Source organism: Mauremys reevesii, linkage group 3 (genome assembly GCF_016161935.1).
Source record: "Mauremys reevesii isolate NIE-2019 linkage group 3, ASM1616193v1, whole genome shotgun sequence".
In the NCBI taxonomy this organism is placed as follows: Eukaryota; Metazoa; Chordata; order Testudines; family Geoemydidae; genus Mauremys; species Mauremys reevesii.
The window spans coordinates 65,639,751-65,667,580 of record NC_052625.1 but is presented as its reverse complement, the minus strand read 5'-3'; the positions used below and the strand labels follow the sequence as shown (position 1 = coordinate 65,667,580).

At 39.7% G+C, this 27,830-nt stretch overlaps 1 protein-coding gene across 6 annotated transcripts in view; it reads left to right on the top strand.

Annotated features, from left to right (window-relative positions):
* Positions 1 to 27,830, top strand: part of LTBP1 (latent transforming growth factor beta binding protein 1) — a 336,620-nt gene that overhangs the window by 4,996 nt on the left and 303,794 nt on the right. The gene's annotated exons all lie outside the window — the stretch shown is intronic.

The following is a 27,830-nucleotide window of genomic DNA, read 5'->3' as shown; positions in this document are numbered from 1 at the left end:
TACAAAATCTTGACTGGTGCGAAGAAAGTGAATAAGGAAATTTTATTTAATCCTTCACATAACACAAGAACTAGCAGTCACCCAATGAAATTAATAGGCAGCAGGTTTTAAAAAAACAAAAGGAAGTATTTCTTCACACAATATAAAGTCAACCCAGGGAACTCTTTGCCAGGGGATGCTGTGAAGACCAAAACTATAACAGGATTTTTAAAAGAACTAGATAAATTCCTGGAGAATAGGTCCATCTGTGGCTATTAGCCAGGATGAGAGGGATGCAACACCATGCTTTGAGTGTCCCTAGCCTGTTTGCCAGAAGCTGGGAATGGGCAACAGGGGATGGATCACTTGATGATTACCTGTTCTGTTCATTCCGTCTGAAGCACCTGGCCTTGACCACTGTTGTAAGACAGGGTACTGGGCTATATGGACCATTGGTCTGACCCAGTATGACCATTCTTATGTAAAAATTAATTATAATAAAAATGTTTAGTACAGAAACTCCCCAACATAATGACCTCCCAAGATAGCAACAATGTGAGATAACAACCTTGGCAAATACTGCATTTTAAAAATCTTGGCCTACTGGGAAACATATTTATATAAGTTTCCATTCCCAGTCACAAATCTAGCATTCTGGAGCAAAGTGACTAAAATATAGTCCAACAAACAAATGTTTATTTAACATGCCCCTCACTTTTCCCTCCACCGCACTCCACTCACCGGTGTTGTCCTTGGTCAGTGGAGACTCAGAGTTCAGAGGTGCTCACACGTGAGTACACCTTCCAGGTGGGGTACAAAAAGGCACAGTTCGCTCTGGCCACGGCTGTTCGTTGTGCCACTGTTCACTCCACCGCTCTGTTGCCAATGGCCCTGCACAGTCACCTTCTGCTGTCACCTACCACTGTGACCTCTGCGAGTTGGTCTCTTGAGGTTCCACCAGCTCTCAGTGATTTCAGCTGAGCCCTCAGTGCGGCAACCTTGCTGCTAGTGCAGTCTGGGCCGTCTCTTACACAAAAACACTGTACCCACAGGAACATTGTCCCCACAACAGGACTAAGCACTTAGACCTGATTGTCAGTGATTTCAGCTGCAGTGGTCACTTAGTCTTTTGTTCTGTTATCTATGGAGCCTAATCAGCTCTGTCTTTAAAACAGTGGAGAGGGACAGGTCCCCACCCTCTCTCTTGATGCCTTCAGATCATTACAGGCTAAGAACAGTTCTACTGCCCTTTACTCATACAATAAGAACAACATTTCATCTCCCCTTCCCCCCACATTCAAGTGGTTTGTAACCCAACACCAGCCAAAATCTATCACTTGGACAACACAGCTCTGTGTGCTGGATACCTAGGTAGATTAGGTGTGAATGTAAATATAATCTGGCCTTGAAGCCTTAGCCCCCAGCTCATCACTAGCTGTCAGGGAGAGCTCATTTCGACTTTGCTTACAAATCATCATTTGAAATTATTAGGTTGGCCAACATCACCGAAATGGATGCACTGACATCATAAAAAACAGCTGTATAAGGAAGCAAGGAAGCTAGTCTATGTTCATACTTTTCAAATCTATTATACTTTTTCAGATACATGTATTTTATCATACACTGTATACACTTTTAAAGTGTGTATTAATGTTTCAGTTTAAATTCAGATTTCCAAACAGTCACTAAATTGGTATGTAACTAGCTCACAAAACTGGGGGGGGGGGGTTGGGAAAATTCAGGGGGGGTGTACACCCCCCCTGGGGGCGGGGGGTAGGGAAATCACTGCCAGTAGCACATTCATGTTTTCAGAAGTGTGTGGCGGGCGCCAACAATTACTCACATACAGGGCCGGCTCCAGGCACCAGTGGAGCAAAGACGTGCCTGGGGCAGCACAGGCTATGGGGCGGCATTCTGTCCATTCTGCAGAGTCGGAGCATGATTTTTTTTTTTTGCGCTAGTTCTGGGCAGTGCAGAGAGAAGCCAGGAGGACAGAGAACACTGGTGCCTGCAGCCCCGGAGTTCTCTGTCCCCAGCAGGCACGGGGATGCGGCTTCTCTCCCCTGCTGGGCACTAGGCGGGCCCCGTGCCTGCCGGGGACAGAGAATACCAGCGCCCGCAGCCTGCAGCCCCGGAGTTCTCTGTCCCCGGCAGGCGTGGGGCCACAGCTTCTCTCCGGCTTAAGCCGCAGCCCCGCGCCTGCTAGGGACCGAGAACACCAGCACCTGCAGCCCTGGAGAAGCTGGAGAGAAGCTGCAGCCCCGCGCCTGCCAGGGACTGAGAACACCGGCTCTCGCAGCCTGCAGCCCTGGAGTTCTCGGTCGCCAGCAGGCGTGGGGCCGCGGCTTCTCTCCCCTGCTGGGCACTAGGTGGGCGCACATAAATGCCCCGGCAGGTGCCATGGTGCCCACGGGCACGGCGTTGGGGACCACTGCTGTAAGGTGTCCTCCCTTGCATATCTACAGGAATTAACTGTGTAAAATAATTCTGGGTGGGTTGGTATTATTATTCCTTACGTAAGGAACCCTTGCTGAGTGGGGCAGGATTCAGGGGTGGCTGCAAACTTCTTAGCAGATGTACTGTTACCCTGGGTCTTGGGAAGAGTTGGAGGCTACTGCAGGAACTCAGGCTCTCCACATGGGTGGCCTAGCTTCTGCTAGGTATCCAGAAAATCAAACAGACCCTGGGACTTTGATCAGTTTAGCAATCAGCAGTTTTGTTTTTTGTTTTGTTTTGGTTCCCTATGTGGGATTTTCCAGTGTACTGGGGAGTGTGGCTCTCAGTCTTCAGTGAAGTCATATATCTTCGACCTGTATGGAGAAATGTGTTAAGAACTAAAAAAATTATATAATAGAATGGGTAGCTAAAGAGAACACGCAGAGCACATGGTTTCCCTTTCCAATTCCCTTTACATTGAATGCAGTCTTCCAGACTTGCATGTCCTCAAAAATGTGTGGATTGAAATAAATGTTGCTGTGTTTATTTCAACAATTAAATGTTGCAATAAACATTCAAGTAATAGATTTGATTACATATTTATGTAAGGAAACAGCAATATTTTAATGTGATTAATTACAGGGCTAGAAAAAACTTGATACTAAGTCACTAACATGGGTAAAAATACCTGCATCACCAAGCTCCTGCAATTTAAGACATAAAACAGTTGTTCATTGTGTACTGTATTTAATTGCAACCTGTTGACAGTTAAATATTTTCAGTACATTAAAAAAAACTAATTTACTACATCACATTTTTCATTTTTATACCTTCTTTCTCTTCCTGGCTTCATTCTACTACTTCTCTCTTGTATTTCCATCAGTTATTAGTGTCTCTCTTTTTTGAGCAGTTTCAGTGCCCTTTTCCTCTTTCTATATCGCTTTATAGCTTTCTTTATAATAAATTGTGTTCTGTCTTCTCTCCTATAATTTCTGTGTCTTTCACTTCTCCAAATTAGCCATTGATTCTTTTTCCTCTTTTCTCCTTTATTATTATTTTTTCTAACTTTCAAGTTCTTCATAAAAGTCACAGTCTGACAATCAGAACCATGTGTGGCAGACCCCTGTAATCGTGTGGCATTTCACTTAAGTCATTGGCCGTCTGTGGGAGAGCAGGAGTTCACTCACAGCTATTGCAGGATTGGCGTCTCATATTGTAATCCTGTTAGAACAAGGACCTGTCCTCTGTGAAGCACCGAGCCCACTTTTGGTTGCCATAAAATTATTAATAATCAATCTCTTCCCCTTTCCCACCCACTTACATTCTCGCTTGCACCCATTCACATACAGTCTCATACCTTTCCACCCACTCTATTATACATTACATTAGTCCATCACGTGCTTTGCTGCACATTGGGCTACCCACATTTGCCATCCTTGCCTCTCAACTGCCCTTTTCTCCAAATCTTCTCATTTCATGTTGAGGTGCTTGATGTCATTCAGAACTGTTGGTTTCCATGTTATTTGTGGTCTGTCTTCTTGTGTTTGCTGGCTTCCATTCAAGAGTGGTATTTGGTAAATGTTCTTTTTCCATTCTCGGCACATGTCCCAGCCACTGATGTCTTTTTTTGTAGATTATTTGTGAGAGGGTACCTTGTCCAGTAATTTTTCTGACGTCTTCATTCATCTTCCTATCTCTCTGTTATTCCCAATGTTCTCAGACATTTGTTAAGAAATGCATCCAGCTTTTGCATATCTTTCTTGGTAAGTTGCCATGTCTCACTGCTATATGTTGGGATAGCGATAACAACTGCTTTGTACACATTCAGTTTTGTCTTGAGGGAGATATTTTTGAGTTGCCAGATGTTTGAGTCCTCCAAATGCAGCGCTTGCCTTCCCGATTCTTCTTCTTTCCTCAGAGCTAGTACCATCTTGGCTGATGGTACTTCCAAGATATGTGAAATTGTCCACCTTCTCCAGTTTCTCTTCTTCAATTTTGATTTCTGTCTCTATAGTCCTCATTAACATATTACATTCTTTGCATTGTATCTCAAACCTATCTTCTCCATTTCTTCTTTTACTTGGTTTGTGAATTTGTATAGTCTGTTGGCATCTTCACTGATAAGAACGATGTCGTCAGCAAAGTCTAGATCGAATAGTCTTGAATTGTTCCATTTTAGGCCGTATGTATCACTGCCACATTGTTTTAATCCATAGTTGATGACTAGCATAAACCGAAAAGGAGACAGGACGCACCCCTGCCTTACACCTGTCTTGATGCTGAATGGCTTACTCAATCCATTTTCCATTTTAATATATATGGCTTGAAAAATTTACCAGACACCTAACAGACAGAAGATTAATAGGGAGAACAGTCTCTCTCTAGTCCTCCCCTCCTACTTTAGAGTCTCTGATTTTGGCTCACCCTCACCAGTGAATATCTTCAGTGTTTGTCTCTGCTGCTACTCAGTTTCCCAAGATGTAGTACAATGACATTGACCTGAGTCTTCTGATATTGGCTTGGTCTACACTTAAAAGTTAGGTTGACCTAGCTACGTCAGTCAGGGGTGTGAAAACCCACACCTCTGACCATCATATCTGTGCTGACCTAGCCCCCAGTGTAGATGCAGCTGTGTCAATGGAAGAATGCTTCCATGGATGAAGCTAACTTTGTTTGGTGCGGGGTGTTCCTACATTGAAGGAAAAAACCCTTCTGTTGGTGTAGGCTGAGCCTGTGCTATAGAGTTATGCAGGCATAGCTATGCTGACATAGCTAAGCTGGTATAGTCTCCATAGTGTAGACATGGCCTAAATAGCGTTCACTTGGTTGCAACTTGGCAAAGCTGTGAATAGCACCAGAGGTGCTGGAGATGTCTGTCTGAAGATGTAGGATGATAGCACTATGTTAGCTTAGTTTTGGAAGGTTAACTCCACAGCCATAAGAGCCAGAATCCTCCTTTTTAAAAGAAAGCTTGGATTTGCAGAAGTTGATGGCTTTCACATATAATTACTACTACCTCTAAGTGAGTAGATTTTTTTGAGCCCTGATAAATAATTTTTTCCCTACTGGAATGGCTGTATTTGGTAGGGGACACCTTCCCATATACAGAGCCTTCTGCAGGGGTGGCTGGGCCTGTAGTGCCTCCTGTTCCAGGGAGTGGCAGTCCCTCCAGAACATCCTGCTTCTAACAAGCAGCTGCTGAGCACCCCCAAGCTGCTTTAATGGCAGTACTTGGTACACCCTTTCCCCAGACAGTGGCAATGGGGGCACTGGAGCTGATTGTATGCCGTCTTAGAAAGATATCACTTACACATCATGTACTGAGTGGGCAAGTGGATTTTTCAAGCTCTGGTTATAAACTACATAGTTTGGAGCTACACTGCTTGCAGCATTTACAAGTTTCACCACCTCTATTGAGCTATTTGATCTTGCAATCTGTTCCTGCTTCAGTGGGTGAGTTTATGCATTCCTGTAAGTAACCAAACAGCTTTGCAGTTAATTGCCTGTGAGTAAATGTGCACCACATCCAACTTTAAGCATGGGATTTTCTCCTGGAATGCTCAATTTAAACAAAAAAATGTTTAAAGCTTTATTTTAAAATAAATCATTTTCAAGCTTAGCAAAACTCTGCTGCTCAGCAATCACATACTTATTGTGTAATAAGTATGGCGTTTTAAAGTTTCACTTTAAAAGAAAACAATATCTCTGTGTTTAGTGCTATTTGACAATGGGAAAATAACTTCAAACCAGCTGAGAAGATTTTGCTCAGACTCTCAAAAAACATTCACCTTTAGATACAGACCACACATGGAAAATTTGAGCCCAAACAATAAATATTTTGGAAAGTTGTGAGCAAGTGAACTTGGCCTGGCTGTAGTGGTTGTAACAAGTGAAAGTGCAATAACAAGGCACTGTCAAATTTTAAAATGTCACTCTGTTTTTATAATACATTTAATAACAGCACTTAGTATTCGTTGCATTTTCAAAGCATTATGCAAACACACACTATTTTAATTAATTCTCCAACATCCCTTAGAGGCAGCTAAAAAGCATTATCTCTTTTGTTAGCAGATAGGGAAATGAAGGCAGTAAGAGGGGCTAAATGTGGCCTTGGGCAAGTCGCAACAACTGATTGGCAGAGCTGGAATTGGAAATTAGGAGTTCCTGGCTCCCAGCCCCATACCATTGGGTCATGTTATTTTTCAACTGTGGTATTTGGTAATTACTAGCAAATTCCTGTCTATTGGGTACAACTTCTCTTTATAGAGTTGCCCCTTTCTTTCATTTTGTTTGCCACCTCCAAACCCAAGGCCTGACCATGACAAGGAGGAGAAAGAAGAGGACTTGGGAGGAGTGGGTGGGTGAGATTCTGTGGCCTGCATTGTGCAGGAGGTCAGACTAGATGATCATAATGGTCCCTTCTGACCTTAAAGTCTGAGTCCTTTTACAAAATAAATAAATAAATAAAAAAATTACTCCCTGCTGTTTGCAGTACTTGGAATCTCCCAAACAGTGCATGAGAGCACTTTATAATTATAGCAGAAAGAGATAGACAGAGGAGCCTTTACAAACATATTATAAACAGTACACTGGTACAGCATGTTAATTTGAGCTGTTTCTTAGCATGCCCAGTGTAACTGTTGCATATCCTAATAAAAATACTGGTGCCTTGAGGAATTCTAGAATCCATTAATGGACTGAGACTAATGAATGCTGAGGGGCAGGTGGGGACAGAGTTGTTGGGTTGTAGTTGAGAAAAGGAAACACCAGCGTGTTGTTGCAAAGACGTGGGGAAGGATACCTACCAGGTCAGGTGGATGAATAATCTGTCATTAAACTTTTACATTTTACTATTAACTATTCCTATGTTTTCTGCTCTCTCAGAACTAATTTACAAGTTGGTTCTTTTGAATCTTCTTGGTTTTACTTTTAAGCACTTGTCTTTCAGTTACTCAAATTAACTTGGATAATTTGTTTCTACCTTAGCTAACTGTTTCCTTTAGATAAAAGTTCTGTTTTCCTTTCAAATAGAAAGATGGTCCTCAACTGCAGTATTATTACTGTGTATTTATTTGCAGTAGTGCCCATTATGTGCTTTCCTTTCACACGATTATTGATCCATGGAGAAAGGCTCTTTCCTCTGATTCTTGTATTTACATTCTGCTAGAATGCCTTATTGACCTGCCTGCCATTTTTATCTGTCAGTCCCATTGCTGTGGGGATGGGAGAGAGTTATGAGTCCTCCCGTCAGCAGAAACAGTTCAGCTGCGTCTGTCAGTTTGCCCTTTCTTTGGGGAGACAGACTGCTCACAACTCATACTAGGTGAGACTTTCTCCCCATTGTCTTTGTGCCCCGGCCCTGACTTTACCTGGGAGTAATAAACTCTAAATTATGTTTTTCTATCTGTACTTTGAGGGATCAAGCAGTTTGTCCTCCTTCTATTGCAAATCAGATGCTATGTTGTGATGTGAACTGGCACTCATTACCGCAATGCGTGGGTGTTAAATAGCATATTCAAATCATATTTTTCAGGCTCTTCAGTGCATTCAAACAGTTAAATAGGTGTCTATAGAGAACTGAAAAGAAAAGCTGTCAAATCTGGGTCCTTTCTTGGGGTTTGCAGCGCTGGTCATCCAGCTGTGTAGGAGCAGTGCTGGTGTGTGGCCACACTCACAGCTACCAGCGCTGGTGTGTGGCCACATTTGCAGCATTAGCAGCGCTGCTGGGAGTGATGCATTATGGGCAGCTATCCCAGCATTCAAGTGGCCGCAACGTGCTTTTCAAAAGAGGGGGGTGGAGGGTGGTGTGCTGTGACAGGGAGCGGGGGGAGAGAGAGAGTGGATTTTTGGAGCCAACACTGTGTGTTTAGCTTCCTGACTTGAAAAATCAGAACATGTTTCCAACCCCTTAGTCTTAACTCTTAATTGCAAACAGCCTGCAGCCAACACGACTCCCCGCTGTTTCATTCCCTCCTTGCCTGCAATCTCATTTGATTGTTTACAGCCAGGTACAGATGATCACAGCGAACAGGAGATCTGTTTGATTTTTAGATAAGCGGCAACTGCAACGGCAACGGAGCTCGGAGCTCGCACGGAGCTCGTTCACAACAAAACAAAGAGAGGCTGCATAACAAAACAGAGAGAGTAATTTATAAAAGCATTCTGGGATACACCTTATACCCTGGAGGCCAATCACAGCGTTGGTGTGTGGCCACACTTGATGACCAGCGCTGCAGCACCAGCGCTGGAATCCTTATTCCCCATGCTGAGTGAGGTGTACGGCCAGCGCTGCAGCCAGGGAGTTGCAGCGCTGAAAGTGCCCTGCAGGTGTGGCCACTTACTAATTGCAGCGCTGGTGGAGGTTTCCAGCGCTGCAAATCGCCAGTGTAGCCATACCCTCGGGTTGGTATAAATATGCCGTGGTGTTAAGGCTTAACCACATCCATTTTTCAAATGGTATTGGGAGGAGACTGTGGGCCCAGTGTTTTCTCTGTGGGACCTCCTGGCTATTTGCCTTAAATGTTGTGCACTTCAAAATGTACTCTTGGGTGCAAAACCCCAAAACATGAACAGTTTGAACAGAATGTGTGATGATTGCTGTGACATTTTGGGGTTCAACCCAGTCCAATAAGGGGTTGTTTTTACCTTTTGTCCTGCAACTTTGGGTGCCTTCACTGCTGAGAGTCACAGCCCTGATGCCAACACCCTGGCTTCCGCTGCCCAGTTATTTTTTGCAGAGTGACCCCAAGCCCTCCCAGATGGCTGCCTTCCTTTCTGTTTGGGAGAAAGCATGTTTCTCCTTGTTTGGTCACATACTTTTTACAGAATAATAGCAGCAGGTATCCATAATTCCTCACAGTGTTAATGCATACATTTCACAATGATATTAATCACCAGTGTGTCCCCACTGGTGATAGTTGAGTTGTTACCTCCCCTCCTTGTTAGCTTGAGGGCTTTGTTTACTTTATATGTAATGTATCTTAATTGTCTCTGCCTGGCATCCAGGCTGGTCAGAAAAGCAAATACACATTCCTTTGTTTAAGGCAGACTGTTTATGCACTGCTTGCCAAACACATTTTAAGAACATAATTCTAGCGCACATTTATAACTCTTTGTACACACACCTTACATATTAATGATCAGTGACTTGTTAGTTTTTCAATCATATATTTCATGCCACCTTTTGGGTGTATATCATAACAACAATGTGTTCGGTGTAGTATGTCAGACCTGATCAGTTGCTGACAGAGTAGTGAATTCCAGTGGCCGTCGTCACAATTGAACATTAAGTAAGCAACAAGAAGAACGTAATTTGGAGGAGGTATAGGGTGCAGAGTTGCATAAGTACTTCCTAGGTTAAGATGGACTGGTTTCATAGGAAAATCTTCCTGATGTTTTGCTTGTGTAGCTTGACTTATGCCTAGAAACAAGTACCTCCTCGTAATAAAATGTTCCTTTCTCATTGGCATCATTTCATCCTTCACTTGAGAAAATAAAATGTCTTTCTTGTTAGCAAGCTTATTTAAGTAAGGAGACAGAAACATCTTTCTACATTTAGATTCAGAAATGTGAGTAGCCACTTTTTGATAAAAATGAAGTAGTGTTCTCAATCCTCTCTAGCAGGAACAGACACTCGTAATCGAGATAGATTTTCTGTTATCTTTAGGTGGTGTTTTAGGCTGGGATTTTCAAAGGATCCTAACAGTGAGGCACTCATATCCCATTTAAATTCAGTTGTGTTTGAGCATCTAACTCCCTTAGGTTCCTTTGAAAATAATTCAGTAGTTTTAATTTATTTTCTGTAATCGAATTAATGGAAGGTTCTCCAGTGCTAGATATTTCTTTCAAATATTTTTTTCACAGTTGAGTTTTAAGTATTGGTTTAATTTGAACTCTGTTAAACTCCGTATTCAAAATTAAATATCCTAGCTACAAGGTTGTCCATTTATGAATTTTTATTTAACTCTACTATGTTTAATTTATTGTCTCTTTCTTCCAAAATATTTTGTAGCAAAGCGAGCAAGCACTTTGGCGAGAAGGGCTAAAATGGTGTGTAAGTGTTGGAGCCCTAAAACTCCGTGCCACAATCCTTCTGTAATTATTGTGGTTATTCTATTTTCCAACCCCCTAGGGTGCTAGTAGCATGCCCAGTGTACTGTGTCTCAGAGGCAAGCACTGTAGGTGCGTCAGCAGCTAGCCTAACCACTCAGACACATGGCTAAGTGAAAGTGTATTTTTACTAGGGCTGTCAGGAAAAGGGGAAGGTTGCAAATACTCTGGGTACAGAAGCTTAATGAGTTACAATTCGAAGTGAGCAATAGCGGTTACTGTTTGGGTCCCTGGGGTGGTCCAGTTGAGTCAGGGCTCTTCAGGTGTAGTGCTTGGGGTGTCCTCTCCAGTCCAGTCTCTGGCCAAGCAAATAGGCGCTTGAAGGTTTCCAAGCCAGGTTCAGTTAATGTGTCTCAATGGGGCTACTTTGCACTAGCTCCTGCCATGCTGCTGCTGCTCCCACATAAGTCCCACACAGGCCTGTGATGTCACAGCCTGTTCTGAGTGTGGCTCTGTCCACAGATTCTGGGGCTTCTCTTCAGCTCCCTGCTGCTCACTCCCTAGTGATCCCAGGCACTTCCTGGTTCAGGACCTTTTCCCTTACCTGGTCAGGGAAAGGGGAGAGGGCTGATGGGAAATGTAATCCCTGCTTAGCCAGGAGGAAGGGGCTGTCCAATGGGGAGGAGGCTGATGGGAGTGTTTGTCCCCTGCTTTGAGTTCAAAGTGTGATGGATCTGCAAAGCAACATTGATGACATCAGTGCTCTGGTCTCTTTGGCTTTTCTGTGTATTGGGGACCTGTAAGGATAGTGCGTAGGGAGAGGACACTTTTGGGTCACTGTATTTGAAAAGAAAAGAAGGATGTGCAGCATCTGAAAACTTAATTTAATTTTGCTTGCACTTTCAAAACTCATTATATTCTTATATCATGATGCACTTAATTTTTTTTTTTCAAATCATGCATTTCACCTTAGTATATGCTTTATAAGCTATGTTGAACACATTGTTAGTCCAGCATTTCAAATATAAAAAATGCCATATGCGGCTTGTAACATGAAATTTTCAATGCCTCTAGTTGAGTCCGCCTTTAATTTCTGATGTACTTTGGCATTTTAAGAGTATTCCATAAAGTTGCAAAGAGAAGAATCTTTGAGAATGTTATGTTGTCATTATACTAGCCACACACTTATTTTTATATTGGGAGCAAAAGTCTAAGAATATATAGTGAAGGCATTGTTTTTGTCCCATTCCTAGAGGTCATGTTTACACAATCGTGGAAGTCAATATAGGAATGTATCAAATGTTTTGAAATGGACCAGTTAAGAATTCCAACAATGTTGCACACTTTTATTAGATGCGTATTTAGGAAAAGAATTCCCTTTGGCCTCACAGTTATGATAAGAACAAAGTCCATGTGCAGAAAGATATAGATGGTCATAATATTCCCTCCACAAGGATTACAAGGATCATATCACTTTTCCAAAGAGTATAGTATTGTTGGCTTTTTCTGAACTAAAAAAAAAAAAAAAAAGCTGAAAGATAGTTCTATAAATAATTTATCTTCAAGATGGCTGATGCATTTCTTTCAGCTGATTTACAGTCAAATAATTCTCAGTTTTAATGATTTTGTAACCCTATTAGTTATCAGTCTTGCAGAAATAAAATAGTTTGTCAAATCCACTCAGACATAATTTTTTTTAAATTATTCCTATGAGATATATACCAGTAATCACATTGTTGGGGAAAAAAACCTGAATGGCCAGTAATTTGTAGGTGCAGTGTCTTTGCTTGCCTCCTTTGGAGTAATGGTTTGAGATCTATAGATGAAAAGAACCATATCAGTGCTAAGTATTGTTGTTATGTGTATTTTATTTTTAACTTGTTAATTTCACAATTAACTTGTTAATATCAAGGTCTCATCATTATTCTGAGTTCAGTCATTCTACCAATTCAGTGTCAATGTTGTCTGAGTATGAACTGTAGGATGGACCTAAGGGTATGTCTACACAGCAGTTACACATCTGTGGTTGGCCTAGGTCAGCTGATTTGGGGTTTGGGCTGTTGGGCTGTAAAATTGCTGTATAGAAATTTGGGCTTAGGTTGAAGCCTGAGCTCTGGGATCTCACAAGGGGGAGTCCCAGAGCCTGGGCTCCAGCCTTGGGCCAAACATCTACACAGCAGTTTTTATCCTGCAGCCCAAGTCAGCTGACGTAGGCCATCTGTGACCATGCTGAGGGTCTTCTATTCCAGTGTAGATGTACCCAAAGAGACTATTGACACTAGAAAATCAGTGCAATCATAAATGTTCTGATCTCTGGCCTACCTTTTCAAAAATGTTGACCATCCACCCTGTTCCAATTTTATAGAGACTATGCCATGGCTGCACATTCACTCCACCATAATACAGTTCAGATCTCAATAGTTAACAGACAGTTGTTGGTCTGATGTCCAAATTCAGCTCTCTGTTTCAGTGATGTAAATCCAGAGTAATACCATTGAGTTCAATGCTATTACTTTGGATGTACACCATTGTACTGATAGTAATTGAAAGGCACCAATGAGTTTACCCAAGTATCTTGGTTGTTCAAATAAACCTAATATTGAACTTCTAATCACACAGAGTGAAATTTGCTGCATACAGATGGCCAGTAAAAGGTCCAGTCCTTAAGACTCACTTATCCTCAAAAAGGGTTTGTTTGTTTTTTGGCACAAGATTGAATTTCACTCATGGAGAATACTGAAATATCACTTCAATATATATACAAATATAACAATTTATATTAATATAAAAATCAGTATCAAATTAAAAAACAGTGCTTACCATGCCCTGTTATACCACACCTGTACAAGCCTATTCTAGTATGGTGTTGAAAAGAACTTGAAACCACTGCTTCTGGAGCAGGTGGTATTGTTGCAACTCGGCTTTTTTCTCTTCTTGACCTAAAATTGATCCAGACATCTTTTCCAGATCTTACTACACTGGAATCTGAAACAATGCCACATTTATGTTGTTTTAATCTTACCTCTAGTGACTATATTTTTTTATTTACTCCTATTGTGTGCATTTTGTTTGACAATTTACTCTAGTTCTCCCATATGAAAATAGCGAAAAGAGATCAAAGCAGATATTTTGGAAATTAATAAAGGATGGGCAATATTTCATCAAGCACATGGAGACTGATACATATTGTGACAATGTGTGCAGTAATGGAGCTATTGGGAAGCCGCTAATCTATTTGAATTGATGGCTGGCTATGTGCTGTTAAGAGGTAAAAATTCAGCGTGGATTTATCCTTTGAACAAGAAGGAAATGTTTAAGGTCTGGGCTCACTAGAAATAATATAGGACTTATAAAGTTATAAATTATAGTCATTATTTTCAATTAATTAAAAATTCAGTTTTGAGAGTGAAAAATACCTGAATCCACCACTCGAGACAAGCAAAAACCAGTTGTCTGATAGAGCTGGTCTTAAAATAAAAGTCAAGACTGTATGGAGGACTTTGAAGTGACTTTTGACAAAGGGTTACTTTGTGAAAGTGATCCTAAATGCAGGTTTCGCTGTATAGTTCAGTGTCTCCAGTGTAGCCTTTAATAAATTGAAGAAATAAACTTGTAAACAAAATGGCATTATTAGAGAGAGAGAATTTTACAGTTCAAGTTGAAAATCAAGGGTGAAGTTTTTAAAACCCACAATTGGGGTCAGATTCTCAAAAGTGCTGAGCATCCAGCAGCTCCCATTGAAAAAAATGTGATCATTTCATTTGAGTGCCTAAATACGAGCTGATGTCTTCTGAAAATCTGTCCCAAAATGTATGGACATTTTGGATCAAATTTAACCCTGTGTAAACAGGCACAGATATATTTGACTTCAGTGGAGCTATATTATCTTATACTAAGCCTGAATTTGACCCTATTTGCTCTCTTATATGAAACTTTTTTAGGTTGAAATTGTGTTGTTTTTTTCCTTATATTAAATCTTATCTTTGTTTCTCTGTTTACTATTCTTTACATAACATTAATAAAAGTCCCTGTAAATTCATTAAAACTCACTTAGCCCTGGTCTACACTGCGGGGGGATCCAGCCGGTAGTGAAGACCTACACTTCGAATTTGAAGACTTTAAGTAATGTTCTGTGTTATCAATTGATCTTCAGGCAATTAAGAATAAAATAAAAACACTTATTGTATATATTCCCAGACAAAAATTATATTAAACTGGAATTAAAGTTGAGAGTACATCTCAGTAATTTAGGGAAAAATACATTACAGGGAAGTTGGTAGTATCCTAAAATCGAGTATTATAAGCCGAAGAAATTTAAAGTTAAGCTTAAAAGAAACCCAAACATGCATATATATGGAAATGTAATTAGGGCACCCAAGTAACCTTAACTTTTCCCTGTAGTGATGCCGTCTAGTAACCCCTATGATTATGATTGGGGCATTATATTGTTTGTGGTTTGAGATTAAATATAATTTTAAAAAAAGACACATTAGATTTTTTTTCTTTTCCCCCTTTTGTGGTGTCACTGTGAAGCAGAGTTAAAATTGTTTTGAGTGCCCCAACTGTGCAGTCCTATACCTGAACATGTTCGGCTTTCTTTTAAGTTTAATCTTAACTCTGAATTTCCTGGGTTTATAAAACTAGGTTTTTGAGAGCACCGAAACATTCCTGTGATGTATATATGAACCTGTATTACTGGCAGGTTTTTTTCAGCCTTAACTCCATTTTAACATAGTTTCTGTCTAGAAATTTCCTTGGTTGTTTTGTTTGTTTAAAAATTCCATGAATGAACAGAAAACAATAAATTCAAAAAGAATGTTAGCATGTGGATATTTAAAAAAATGTGCATATGAAATATCAACCTTTTAATTTTTAAAAATGTCTTTTTATAACCATATTCACCAGTATGTTCTAGCTGCTTTATGCCACTCTGTAGTAGCATGAAGCAGCCAGAGTGAACTGGTCAATTAAGCTGCTTTGCAGCACCAGAGCAGTGCAAAGCAGCTGGAGTGTATACCCTAGTTTCCCCTTCCTTAGTGGAACCATGTGGTCAGACCTATAATTACAAAAACACTACATTAGGTGCTCATCCCCCAGCCCCCTCCCCCCCTTTTTTTTTTTAATTTACAGCTCTAATCCTCCAACACTTTTGCATGTGCTTAACTTTGGAACTAACCCCATGCTTATTATCTCCAACAGAACTACTGTACTCATGTACTTCTAGTTAATAGGCATGCAAATGTTTCCAGGATAAGGGCCTGAAAGTATAAGGTTTACAGAATTGAAATCGTAATAAATGTCTTTAGAACTGGTTTAAATAATGTGTACTACATTAATTTATTATATTAAATTAGTAAAGTAACTAAATATATTGACTAAAAACTAAAATATATTGGAATGGCAGTTTAAATGTAAGTGATTTTATTGTAGTTGCATTTCTTTTGGTGGTGCGAGAGGGAATATATATATCAATTGTTGAATTGCAAGAAAAGAGTATTTTATTGGTACTTAGAGATTATTTTATGGTGAAATATTATATGAGTTTCAAGGCTTTCTTTCAGTTGATATCACATACTGACACTTGATAACTTTCAAAGTTCTCCTTCCTCAGTCTTTAATTTTTAAAACAATTGTTTCACATTTAGAGCATTATTCACAAGAATACTGCTTGATTAAATGTGTGATTAGAGTGAATTTCACATTTGGGGTTTTTTTTCCCCCTTTTGCAGAGTTATGGACTAACATTTCATGCTGAGATTTGGAAGCTTTTTGTTTATTTTGTAATTGAGACCCTTTGACCTCTGTGTTGGGTGTGAGATTGAAATGATCAGGTTTGAGTGCTATAAGATCTGGTACAGATGGTATAGATATGCTTCTGTTAACCACCTACTTTTCTATATCTATATGTATATATAGATATATAAAAGTGTATATGTGTGTGTAAATGTGTGTGTATATATATGTGTGTGTATATATAGTGGGCTTGATTCAACACTGCATATTCCAGTTTTAAACCAGTGTAATCTTATTGATTTCTTTAAACCACTATTGTGACCTCCAAATTCTGGCTTGACCAATTCCCAGCATAATTTAAAGCAGTCACTGTATTTTATAGTGACTTCTTACAGCCACCCATGGGCCACTCCATAACCCAGAAATAGCTGGAGTACAGAATACTGAGGACATATGCCTTCAACACCAAAACACAGGGCCGCCCAGAGGAATCAGGGGGCTTGGGGCGGGGCAGGGCCGGGTCTTCAGTGGCCATTCAGGGGCGGGTCCCTGTCTGAGGGAAGAACCTGCCGCTAAATAACGAAGCGGTGGTGGTAGAGCAGCCCAAGTGCTGCCGATCGCGGCTCCTCCCCACCCCACCGCTTACGGCGCTTGTACTCACTGGGCGGCACTCCAAGGCTTCGGCAGCACTTCAGCGACGGGTCCTTTACTCGCTCCGAGTCTTCCGCTGCACTGAAGGACTTGCTGCCGAAGACCCAGAGCGAGTGAAGGGCCCACTGTGGAAGTGCCGCCAAAAACCCAGAGCGGCTCGCGGGGCCCCTGTGGGGCCCGGGGCAAATTGCCCCATTTGCCCTCCCCTCCACCCCCCGGGTGGCCCTGCCAAAGCATCCCTCCTCCCCTGCCTTCTGCCTTCTGCAAAGCCTTGTAAGGAGGTTACAAGGGTGTGGAGGGCAGTGTATGGCCATTATACCACGCAACTCTGGGAACCTCTACAGAGGAGTTTCTGATTGGCTTCTGGCCCCTTTATGCCTCTACAAGTAAATAATCAGGTTTTTTTGTATTTCGGTGGGACCTAGGGGGCCCAGTCATGACTCAGGGCTCCATTGTGCTGGGTGCCATACAAACACACAATAAAAGATGGTCCTTGTACCAAAGAATTTACAGTCTAAATATAAGACAAGATAATAGGTGGATACAACAAACAGATGGAGAACATAAGGTAACTATGAGACAAAACTGCTCAGATGAAAAGCATTGGTCATAGAATACCAGTCCCTTACCCACAGTTGAGTTTTTGTTGGCATCGCAGCAGAGGAGTTTTAAAGAAGATTTGAAGGAGAAAAATGAGGTGACTGCAGCTTTTATCTCTGTCTAGATAATCTTCTTTGTGGAAATTCTTGGCATACATCTGAAAGGTTTTTTGCATAGGATTCCCAAGTTTTGTTTTTTAAACTTTAAATCCGATTTTTTAAAATTTAAATTAAATAGAGGTTTTGTTTAAAAATAAACATATTACAATTAATTTTGAAATAGGCCTTAATATAAGTTGCCAAAACTTATTAAAATTATTTGAATTAAATAGAAAAAGTAATATTAAACAGTACATATTTGCTAACAAGTTTTTAAAGAGAGAGCACTGAACTGATGCAAGTCGCTGGCTAGGCTCCTGGAATCAGAGTTTTGTGAAGTGATAAACTGGTTTTTAGAATAGGCTGCTCTCATAGGAGCAGACAGACTATTTTCTACATTTCAGTTTATTCAACTAGTTCAGTTAAATGTCTAGTTTATTCAAAGTTAAGAAACCAATTTGGGTGCTGATAAATCAGGAAAGCTTATTTTCCTCTTCCAATCTATGAATATAAACTATAATATGAGATCTACTAATCATGGGCGGTGGGTATAATAGGCCAGGGGAGGCTCAGCCTCCCTCAAGCGCAGCCGCTGCTCTGACCCCGTTGCGGTTTGGGGGGTGGAATTTTTGCTTTTAATTATGCCCCACGCAGGTTCCAGGGCGGGTGAGAAGATGGTATGTGCTATTCAGCTTCCTGGGTTCATCACTAATCTCCCTGGACTCCAGGGAGATTACTAATGAATCTTGGATGCTGAGTAAAACATAACGCCTCCTAGGGGCATACATGCATGGGCCATATCAAAAGCTCAGGTTCTTCTTCTGGAAGAGAGAAGAGCTTTTGAATTTTCCCACAGGGTGGCTTGGGGTCTGCAGAAGGGGAGGCGTGGTTGTGGGGGCTCTGGTCAGCCCTGGGCTCCTCTGGCCATGGGGGGGGGAAATCAGGGGGTCTTGGGGCTCCTTCCGAAGGGAATGGGGGAGGGAGGTGGAAGGGGCAGAGCCGGGGGCTAGCCTCCCCGAAATGGGGCTCCACCCGCTGCCCATGCTACTAATTGTAAAATCTTGAAGCACATGGTGACCAGAAACAATCATTTCAGTACACTAACTAGAGATAATACTACTTTTGTTTAGTCAATTAGTTTTAAATGTAAAATGTGTTACTTTTTTTCTTATATATCCAGCACATTTAAGGTAATTTTATTTAATTAAAAAAAAATTTAAAATGCTCTTTTTGTGCATTTTAATTGAATGTGCATTTCATCCAAATAGAGCTTGACACAAATTGCAAATAAAAACATTAATCTAGTAAATAAGAAATGCATCATTAACTATTTTCTAACATGCTAATAAATGTATCCTGCAACTAACTGAGTTGTAGGGTCACCATTTGTCTTTATATCTAAATGGGCAGTTTTTCTTCTGAGAGTATCCAGGTTTTCGCTGGGACCCCCATTTTATAGATGGGGAACTGAAACCTTTTAAATCACCCAGGCCCCTGGGCAATTGCCCCCTTTTGATTCCCCCCCCTTCCTTTAGGTAAATAACTAAAATTACAAATTCAAAACACAATTAAACTTGATGATTTATTCCTGCTTACTTATTTAAACCTGATTCCGTGCTGATTAGGCCTCAACTGGAGTATTGTGTCCAGTTCTGGGCACCACATTTCAAGAAAGATGCGGACAAATTGGAGAAAGTCCGGAGAAGAGCAACAAAAATGATTAAAGATTTAGAAAACATGACCTATGAGAGAAGATGGGGGGGGAAAATGGGTTTGTTTAGTTTGGAAAAGAGAAGACTGAGAGGGGACATAATAGTTTTCAAGTACATAAAAGATTGTTACAAGGAGGAGGGAGGAAAATGGTTGTTCTTGATCTCTGAAGATATGACCAGAAGCAATGGGCTTAAATTGCAGCAAGGGAGGTTTAGGTTGAATATTATGAAAAGCTTTCTAACTGTCAGGGTGGTTAAGCACTAGAATAAACTGCATAGGGAGGTTGTAGAATCTCCATCATTGGAGATTTTTAAGAGCAGGTTAGACAAACACCTATCAGGAATGGTCTAGAATGATAATACTGTACTTAGTCCTGCCACGAATGCAGGGGACTGTACTAGATGACCTCTCAAGGTCCTTTCCAGTTCTGTGATTCAAATCAGTGATTTAAATCATTTTAATGTAAATTAATCCATTCTGACTGTGGTGGTATTGATCTTTGTAGTTTGCAACTAGTGAGACACCTCTATTGCAGTATATTTTAGAAAAGTAGCAGAAATGAAAATTACTTGAATTAAAACAACTCGCTTGTATCATAATGTTGACTTCAATGACAATTACAGGTCCCTCAGAACTGCAGAATGTGGCCCTTTGTCTGTTGTGTTGTCAGTTACTATGCTAACATACATAGCATTCTTTATCTTTCCAGTAAATTAGGAATAAATTTGTCGGCAATCAACTGTGCAAGATTATGCTAGAGACTAATGCAAGACTTTTCAGTACAGCATTGTTCCTATCATGAAACTTCTGTATCCTGGGCATCCATTGGGCCTAAAAATGGGGCCGGGAGAATAATTTGATCCAGAATTGCTCTTTTCTAATGTTATGCATTGGGTATTTAGGTACTACACATTAAAATACATAGATCGATGGAGATTCTTTGTTAAGACTGTACATGTACCTCCTTTACTGCACTGCACCAGCAGGCAATGTGGGACACCTGTCACATCAAAGCCGAAGCAGTGCTTTCTGCCTACTTTTAACAGAGAGTGTGTCTAGTGAGAGGAAAGTCCTGGGGAGGTAGAAAACTGAGTTGGGGGGCTACTGGAAAAGTAAAATATTTTGCACCTCCCTTGGGAAAAAAAAGAAAACAGGATGAAGGGAAGCCATTTTACTTCTCCTCAGGGATTTTAAAACATAATCCAGTTGGCTGAGCTTTGGTATGTTGTCATATTTTAACTAATAGGTAAAAACTTTTTTATTTTTCAGATTAAACAAGTTTAAATAAAACCAAATAATAGAGTGAGCAAGAACAGTTTGTATCATCATAGGATTCATCAGACAATATGCTGGCACAAGCATGTAAACATAAAGAGAAAATTGAAAAAATCACATGCTTTAGAACAAAACTATTAGCATTAAGCTTAGAAAACACAAACTTGGATTGATTTGGCATTCAATAGGTACAAAATGAGTGCAATTTACATGCAAATGGAGCAAGAGAATGTAGCAGGAAAGGCAGCCAAGGAGGAGATGTAAGATAAATCAGCTCTGCACTTCAGTTTACCCCTGTACCACTCCCTGAATTCTGATGGTAAAATGAATCTCTGGGCAGAAGACCAGCACAAGGCCTTTTTCCACCACTTTTATCTCACTTCAGCCTAAGGGCCTTAGGCTGGCCCTCTGCAGAAGGGTGAATTTCACCCTCCACAAATACAAAATCAGTGTAAAGTTTATTACTTTGCTACTTACCTTGCCATTTTCTGACTAATTTTATACCCGTATTACATTATGTACATCACTGCTGAATTTTGGCCCTAGTGCCCAATTTTGCTCTTATTGAAATCAGTAGCATAACTCCTATTGACTTCAAGAGGAGCAATGTTGGTTCCATGGTTTTGCTATCAGATCTGTAGTTTAACATTCCACATTTTAGAAACTCAACTTTATGGAAAACAATGGTGTTTAAACACAATAATCACTGTGCATCTAGTTGAAGTTAAATTGTAATAATTAGGTCATATTTGTGGCATGTTGCAGATGCCTGTCTTGGGTATTTATTTATTTAAAAAAAAAAAAAAGCAGTGACATTTTTAAGTGGGTATAAGGAGACAATAGACAGTTTTATGATGTATTACAAATGTGGCCTCCCATTTTGTCATCCTGTGATCTGATAGCAGTCTGTGTTGTTCAGTAACTTCAATAAAAGGGCAGCTGGGCATTGCTGTGAAGATACAATGCAACAATTTTTCATCTGCTGTTACTGATCTCACAAAAAAAAATTGATTAAAATTTCTCCCCATAATGTGTATTAGACATGCTGCTGTCTTGTAAGAGTTGATGGTAGAGTAATGCAGTTTGCTCCGCAATGCTTCATATGTTTTATATATAAATTGGAGAAACTCTTTGGATTTATCCTGCTGTAAATGAGATCAGAATCTGGCCTGTATGATTATAAATCAAAGATTTAAAGAATTTCAAAAATTACTTTCTTGGGTGAAAGAAGTTAAGCTGATTTTAAAAACAGAGTTCAAATTCTACTTAGTTGTATTGGTGTAAATCTAGACTAATTCCATTAACTTCAGTAGAGTTACTCAGGATTTATGTTTGTGTAGCTGGAGCAGAATTTGTGATGAGGATCCTAATTCTTTGGGTATTTTTGGCAAAATTATGAATTTGTCATCTGAATTACCATTTCATTTTATTTTTGAGAATGATAGGAGTTTTGTTTATATCTTCAGATATCCTGGTTGATTGTTTTGTCATGTAGGCTTGGGCTGTTTTGGGTGGGTGGTTGTCTTAATTTTATGTGTGTGTTTAAACTTGTTAAAGAGCCTGGAGGTTAGGATAAGTGATTTTAATATATTTTAGGTGTCAGTAGAACACACATTTTCAGGGTTCATAAAATTTGACTGATTTTATTTTTTTATCCCCGACTCCTACCCAAAATGGATGATATTTGTCTGTTTCTGTCTCTGCATAACTTTATCAGCTTTTATAAAGTGTCTATCACCATAGCAACTGGATGCTGTGTGGGGATTACAGAAAAATGGCATGATGTCTCCAGAGGGGCATCTGTTCTCTGTCTTACTCTTGGGTTAGCCACTGAGCTCCTATCTACCAACAGGTGTGTTTAATAATGCTCTAGCTATGGAGGAGTAGCAGTGTGAGCTTCCCTTTTCCACCTGCATTGTCTGGTGATTTCTGTTTGCAACTCTCTGACCCCTTATGTCATGATTTGGCAATGTGAGTCTATTCATATTGAAAGAGAAACAAAGTATTATGAAGAAATTTGGCATTTCCTTCACTGAGTGTCTTTTTGAACAAGGTAAAATACAGTGCAAGTAATTGCCCTCTGATTTGCTGAGCTAATGAGTATGACAGTTATCCAGTAGTTTCTATTTAATATCTTATGCTTTGTGGAGTGTTAAGCTGGTGATGAGGTAGCCATTTTTATATTGTATCAAACAGAATTTCTAAAACTGATAATCCACATTCTTTGCTGCCTTTTTGTCTAGACACAGGCTTTAATATACACAAGTCCATTTATCCATCAATAACAATGTACTTAAAATATAAGTGAAATCATTTCTTAAATTGTGATAGTCTTCCAGTGGTCAGACTGATAGATTTTCATTTCTTCATGGCAATGTTGACGTAAAGGATTTTAGATGGAAGTGGAAGAAGATTTGTGTATCAGAGTGGTCCAGTGTGGCCATTAGTTGTGGAGTTCCACTTACTTTGTCATTAAACCTCCAGTTTGAAGAATATTGTGGCGTGTTAGATCGTCTGGATTTCTCTTTGAAATAAAAGGTCAAAGGTCTATTTTTTTTCAAAGGCTGTGTACATTGGCCAAACTGGACAGTCTCTATGCAAAGAATAAATGGACACAAATCAGACATCAAGAATTGTAACATTTAAAAATCAGTAGGAGAGCACGTCAATCTCCCTAGACACTTAGTGGCAATTCTTCAACAAAAAATCTTCAGAAACAGACTTCAGCGAGAAACTGCAGAACTGGAATTAATTTACAAACGGGACACCATCAAATTAGTCCTGAATAAAGACTGGGAGTTGATGCGTCACTACAAAAAGTAATGTTCCCTCTGCTGATACTCTCACCTTCTTATCAACTGTTGGAAATGGCTGATGTCCACCTTGATTGCATTGACCTCATTAGTACTACAAAAGTAATTTTCCCCTCTCTCTTGATATTCACCCCTTCTTGTCAACTGTTGAGAATAGGCTACTTCCACCTTAATTGAATTGGCCTTGTTAGCGGTAAGACAACTCCCATCTTTTCGTGTGTGTGTGTGTGTGTATTCATACTGCTTACTGTATTTTTCACTCCATGAATCTGACGAAGTGGGTTTTAGCCCACGAAAGCTTATGCCCAAATACATTTGTTAGTCTTTAAAGTGCCACAAGGACTCCTCGTTGTTTTTGCTGATACAGAATAACAGGGCTACCACTTTGAAACCTGTAGTAAAAAGGACTTTGAGAAAACAAATACTCTTTCTTTTGTTCTCATTCTTCCATATTTAGGATGAGATTTTCAGAAGCACCTTTGGTACTTTTGACAGTCTCTCCTTTAACAAATACTGGATTGGAATGAGTTAAAGGTCTGCACACATAATTTATTATCTTCAGCTTTGATTTGCGTTCCAAATTCAGAAACATTCTTCACCACATCTGCCCTCATCATCCCCAACCTTCACATACATCATTATGTTTGGGGCAGCTGTCTTAGTCCTTCCAACTCACTCTTCTAGCTGTTTCATGACCCATTGTGATCCTTTCCCTTGTTAGCCAATGGCACTTTTTCTTTCAGCTCCACTTAGCAGGTTCTGTTGAAATGTTATTGGCAAAAATGCTATTAAAGATTCTAGACTGCATTTTCTAAATATGTGATATTTTTATTTGGGTTGTATAAGAATCACTTAGGCACTGTACACACTAGCAGGTTATTGCTGTTGTTGGAATAGTTTTAAATACAGTTGTTGATTATGAATAAGGTTGTGAATCTGTCAAGGAAGGCACAGATTCTGTGACTTTCCAGGACCTCCGTAACTTCTGCAGTGGCTGGTGCAGCTGGCACAGGGGCTGCCTGAGCAACTTAGGTGGCTTCCCGGAAGTGATGACATGTCCCTTGGCTCCTAGGTGGAGGCGCATGGCCAGGGGATGCCGCATGCTGCCTCCGCCCCGAGTGCTGGTTCCGCAGCTCCCATTGGCTGTGCCGTGCCCCATTCCCAAGCATCCAAGATTTAGTCAGGGGTATATAATATAAGTCATGGACAGGTCACGGGCTGTAAATTTTGTTTACTGCCCATGACCTGTCCATGACTTTTACTAAAAATACCTGTGACTAAAACCTAGTCTTAATTATAAACAATAATTTTGGGGATACTGTGGCAAATTAATAAAATCTGAGTCCAGAGGCAAAATGCAACTAAAATATTTAGTCATGAAGATTATTTGTTTCTATATTATAAAATATATTTGTTACTGTAAATCCTCATGCCATCTTCCTGAGAGAAGGAAAATCAACCAAAATGTAAACAAATAAATGTAACAAACAAATATAAACAAACTTTTCATAAGGGACCATCTTTTTGTTCTCTTTGTATAGTACTTAGCCCGTGTCCTGGTCTATGACTGGGATTCCTGTGTGCTACAGTAATACAAATAATAATAACATAATATTTGATTCCTCTGGTATCAAACTTTCTTCAGCTATGTAAAGTTCAAGAGGAGATGTACCACCGAAGAACACATTTATTAAAGAACATGACAATATGGAAAACACATGTTGAGGTTACATAAAATATTCGGATTCCTACTTAACACCCAGGTCATGCACATATACCATTAACTGAAAAATTCTCAGTGACTAGCACCCAAACCATCTTAATTCCACCCTACCTTTGTTTTTAAATATTTTAAGGACCAATCCAACTTTCATGGAAGTCCCAAGTAGTCTCTCCTTTGACTTAAATGGGTATTCGCCCAGGGCCTTGCATATTTTTTTTAACATAAATTTGGATAATTGAATATACTTGTGTATTTATTGTTCTGTGGTTTCAGATTTGATGGCTTGTTATGACCTAAACTGTTCCAATTTTAATATAGTGGACATAATGTTATAATCTGGTATCAGTTATGTTTAGTCTATGTTTAAAGAATAACTTTATCTCTAATGATATTAGCGGTGTATATACAATTATTATGCTCAATAAGAAGATTGTAGTTTGACTGTGATTACATTCTACAATAATGGGGGCTGTAAGAAATTACCTTTAGATAGATATTTGAATTATATTAAGGTTGTTTTGAATTGTTTAGTCCAATAAACTTTAATTTAAATTGAATTGTTTTCAAAAGTAGTTGGTGAAGCTCATTGAAGTGGGGGATGGGCTGTAACATGATATAAGTTTTATAATAGATTATTTGCTGAATAGACTGCAAGACTGATTGGGAAAATAGGAGCACCATCCTTGGGTGAAACACAACAGTTCAAATAAAAATTAGAGGTTTAAAGCGAAAAGTACATGTTAAGAGACCAGAGAAGAACTGGAGCTGACCAAAAATAGCCAGTATTGCAGAGAAAGAAACCGCTTTAAAATTCTGCAAATAAAATAGTACTGGTAAGACTGCCAAAAAAGAAGTCTCTATTTGCCAGTTGATGTTTGTTGGTTAAATGGGATTGAAATATTCTGGTTTAAGTGGGCTAATGAAAGAGATTACCCACACAGACCTCTAGCTCTCCCATAGCTGGAGATTTGTTATAGGAAGTTTATTGCATCAGGATTAGCACAATTTTCATTAATCATTTCTTTTTCTCTCATAAATTAATTGTTATGGTTAAGCAGGTGTTAGGCTGATGCTGGCTTTGAAAAGCTGTCTGGCATTACTAACTAATATAACTAGACCTATTGAAAGATCTATTGAGACAGGAAGGAAGAAAAATGCAGAGATTATGATATACATTTGTCTGACATTTGAAGACAGTATGATTGTTTAAAAAACTCTGCTTTTTCGTTTAGATGGAAATTGCTCCACCAACTTTACTACACATGGCATGAATCTTATTTCAAAAGGGCAAAGAACTGTTTTCTATTTTAGAAGAGACAGTGTTTTGTTTTAAAAAGCAAACTACTTTGACAGAAACTGCACAAAACTATGTCCTCCACCAAAAATAGGGAAAATTTCTGCTTGCTGATGGTTCAGAAAATCACAGCAAGGAAAAAACTCAGTGATCTTACATGATAGGTAGGATAATGTAACTATAAATTTTGTTGCTTTACGTCATTGATTTACAGTGCTGATACTGATATTTATTATTACTCAAATTTTGTTTTTGTTCTTTTAAGGCCAAATTCTGGGCTTATATGTCTGTAAGGGATGCAGTATATCAGTGGCTCTCAACCTTTCCAGACTACTGCACCCCTTTTAGGATTCTGATTTGTCTTGCATACCCCCAAGTGTCACCTCAATTGAAAGTTACTTGCTTACAAAATCAGACATAAAATTACTGAAAAATTGCTTACTTTCTCATTTTTACCATATAATCATAAAAAAAAATTGACTGGAATATATTATGATGCGTACATTTCAGTGTATAGTATATAGAGCAGTATAAAAAAGTCATTGTATGAAATTTTAGTTTGTACTGACTTCGCTAGAGCTTTTTATGTATCCTATTGTAAAACTAGGCAAATATCTAGATGAGCTGGTGTGCCCCTGGAAGACATCTGTGTACTGCCATTGTACATGTCCCCGGGGTTGAGCCCGCTGCAGTATATTCTTACTGCCACCTGTACTGGTCCTTCTTTCACCAGGCTGACTGATCCTGATGTATAAGTGGGTGCAGTTTGAGATAGAAGGGAGTGGAGTGATGGACATCAGCTTTGTTTTTAGAGGTTGGAGTTGGGCAGCCACCTCTCGGAGAGTTTGTATACCACAAGATTTGCAGATACTTGAGAGCCTGTTATGGCTACAGAACAGCTGGGGCCAGGATTTGCAGGGTTTGGTTATTTGTTTTCCAAGATAATATAGATGCATGCAGTTTAAAATTTTAGGGAAACAATATGGTCTAGTAGATTGAGCATGAAGGTGAGAATGTGGAGTTCCCTGAGTTATAATCCTGACAGATCTAAATAATCATTGTGATAATGCTAAGAGGCTGGGTTTTGGAGACTGACATTCTCTGTCCTCTAGTTCTTTCTCAAGTGCTCTATAACTTGTGCTGTGTTTGTTCATGGGGGTATCACAGTACTTAGTTCTGAGGGAGGTTTTGCTGCAGTCTGTGACATATGCTTTGAATGCCGTTAAGGATTAATTATTGCTGTACTTTTGCATCAAGGAAAGCTATTTTCTTGGTGGTGTTGCTAGCTAGTGCTAGGACCACTTGTATGTATGGTTTTTTTACACTATTACTATGGCATATGGATGTAAGGTGTTTAGTCTCCGCTTTAGTGGAAGGAAATAGGTGAATCATTTAACCTTTCTGTTCCTCGTTTTATTGCTCTGTGAAATGAGTGGAACAATTCCCAATAGTGCATTGAATACTTG